This window comes from Thermobia domestica, chromosome 15 (assembly GCF_964235325.1).
Source record: "Thermobia domestica chromosome 15, izTheDome1.hap1.1, whole genome shotgun sequence".
In the NCBI taxonomy this organism is placed as follows: domain Eukaryota; kingdom Metazoa; phylum Arthropoda; class Insecta; order Zygentoma; family Lepismatidae; genus Thermobia; species Thermobia domestica.
This window is the reverse complement of record NC_137468.1, coordinates 151,444,360-151,447,581: the sequence shown is the minus strand read 5'-3', so window position 1 is coordinate 151,447,581 and position 3,222 is coordinate 151,444,360.

The window sequence follows — 3,222 nt, the reverse complement described above, 5'->3', positions numbered from 1 at the left end:
AGAAGAAGGAAAGGCAGGGGTAGAACGAGCGATCACATACTTCATCTTCATTGAAGAAAACTTCCTACACAGCACCGACTTCATTCTTTCAATTGTGTCATTATTTTGTTCATGGTGGGTTGAAAGGAAAAAAAAATGAACAAGGGTTCTCTTCTACGGCAATAACAGTTTCTTTACCTCCCTCCCTCTTCCACTCATGCCTGGAAATCTGAAAATTGCGCGAACATTTATCAGCGGTAATAAATCCCAATACGGAAGAGCCTACTGGCATAAAGTTGACTCAGAGCGCATGCGCCAGTATCTGTAATCAACTTTAGCCTGACTGGAATATGAACGATTCGAACGATCTGACGAATAGTCGACTGGTCGTTCGACTATACCGATCGTTCGATCATGCACATCTCTAATCAATATATACATGTAGGCATCATCATCCAGCTAATTATCCATTACCCTGCGTTATAAAAATTATTCGTTGTACTATCTGATGGTTTTAATTTTAATCACAATATTATATACGAACTACAGTTCGGATAGCGTCGATGTTCGATCCGAGGCTCACAAATTTTAAAGACACATATTTTTACAATGCATATTACTTAACTCACAAAACGTCTTCTTTTCTATAAAATTTATATCAGTTTGTTTATCCAAAAACGATTCGAAAAAATGTAATTTCTTTTAGATTTGGAATGTTTTAAATTATCCGGTACGGACCACTATCCCTTAAATATTCTCAAGAACAGTTTGTAATGCGTCGCTCAGCTATACAATAGCGGCGCATTACAACTTCAATTTTAACAATTAACAGACGAAAAACTTGGCATGGTTTTTGAATTTGTGACCGGTTGTACATAAGTTGAAAACAATCTTATTTTTATTTAATATACTGAAAATTTATTTGACATAGCATTTGCGTCGTAGGACTACTTCAGTTAAGATACTCAATGGTAATGATCTTAGCGGTGGTGTTCAGCAACGTGGCTATGTGAGATTAGGACCTACAGCTTAATGTAAGATTTGAACCGTTGGAATTGTGTTATCATACTTAGGACCGGGGTGCTAATAGCTTATTTTTTTAAAAAAATGGTTGATCTGATTTACATACTTTTAACAGCTAGGCTATGAGAGACGTGGTCCTAAAGTGGATTCTAAGCTTTTTCGGGGAAACCGGGACGGGTTTTTATGCTTAAAGCACGTACGCTAACCGTTTAGCTATGGAAGAACTTTAATGGTGTATAGGACCGTATGAATATGATCCTTAAGCTAAGACAGTTGGATAACGTTAACGTCCCTTTTCAGAACCGAGGCTATTTTCTTCTAAATTCCAAACAAGGGGTGAGCACTTTACCACTGACTCATCATCCGTATAGTTACAAAGATGTATAGTTTAAAATAGAAATCTTGAATGACAACTTGTTGATTGTATTCATTTAGCGAGAACCGAGGCTATTTTCTTCTAAATGTTCACATTAACATTGTTTGGGAGAAAACAATCTGAACCACATAAATTTCCACTGGCATTAAAGTCAAACGCGGTAACCACTAGGTTAATAGAGGGAGGAACGTTTCGCTTGTATATACATTCGACTAAATAATACCTAGGTCGTGTAGGTAGTTGTTATTGCAAACAACTGAAAACTTCCATGGCCCAGATAGCTTCTTTGTTTTAACAGTATTAAACACCTCCTTTGCCCCCTACCTTTCTCTGCTGACCTTCCCTCATAATACAGATCCTTCTTAATCAATGTCACGACCAGTTTTCTTATTCGTCTTAATAATATGTAAAATTGCTCCTTTTTTGTGCATCATGTGTATCAGCTTATTATTATTTTCCTCATAATCACATTTTCCACTCATTTTTTTGTAATATTAATGTTTCAGTCTGATGTCGGTAGGATACTTTAATCGAAAGATTCGTTTTCTCAACTCTTTATTATTCAAAATCCCAGAAAATTGTATTTCCTTTCTCTTAAACGCTTCTATTTTGCTAAATACATATATATATAAATATTAAGAAAAGACTAACGACTCTTAAAAATAAATAATCATCCTCAGAAATCTGCTAATATCAACTGAAGGCACCATCAAACAGAAATGGTAAGGTATATTCTTGAAAACTTAGTACATATTATATAAAGCAGCATCACGTGAAAGAGTTATGATTAGAGGACTGAAAGTAAGTAAGTGAATATCATGTAATCAACTTGAGTTTTTAAAATTAATGCTACGTTTCATGTATAACCATACCATTGCATAGAGTTTTGGTAATCGAAACTCATTAAAAAGAATAAAAAACATCATCTGTTACAGTATAAGGGAAAACCAGTGAACAGTTTGAAACAAATTTCAGAAAATAGTATTTTTGATTAACCAACATTTTTAGGAGTTTTACAAAAATAGTACCTACATTATATGAAACACATTTTTAAATACAATTAGAAGTTTGCTTTAGGGAGATGTAGATTCAAATATGTAGTGTGAAGAGATAGAAAATTAAATATTTAGTAGACATTTAATCTAGTATAAAGAATATAAGAAATGTGTGAGAACAAAGCAAAGTGTTTTTTTTTTTTTTTTTTTTGAAAAAGGTAGAAAAACTCTTTATAAAGTTTTAGACTACTCTGCATTCGGTAAAAGAAACACACGCTAGTAGAAAAAACATTAACGTTAATTATAACAAACCTCTGCGGGGAACCTTTTCGAGATATAAATTATGCTGTCATTGAAAATGTCTAAATCTTAATTTTACTTAGAGATCAATACTGCTTTTCATTGGAATAATACAATTAAAAATCTTCTTTGCACTAACGATAAGGCAACTATCTTCTGTACGGGAACAATACTTGTATGCAGTAAGCCTTAATATATAACAGCTAGCAATTTAATACATAGTAGAACAATTACGTGGAAATATTCACATGTATGTTACCAACAAATGCTCTTACTAACTTGGCAACAATATGCACGCTCTTCCTTTTTACTAACTATATTTACGTATGTAGAAAGAACAAGCAGGTCGCCATCCAATCACAGTATTCTATAAACTGTGCAACTTAACAAATAATAAAAAATAAAATCTTTCAGTTTAACATTAAAGGTAATGCCCGTTCGTTTATTTCATTACATCACTTTTAAAAAGTTGATTTTACGATGCACCCAGAGAAATCCCACAGCCACGATATCACTGGAAAAGGATCGAACGAAGCACTACATGCAACA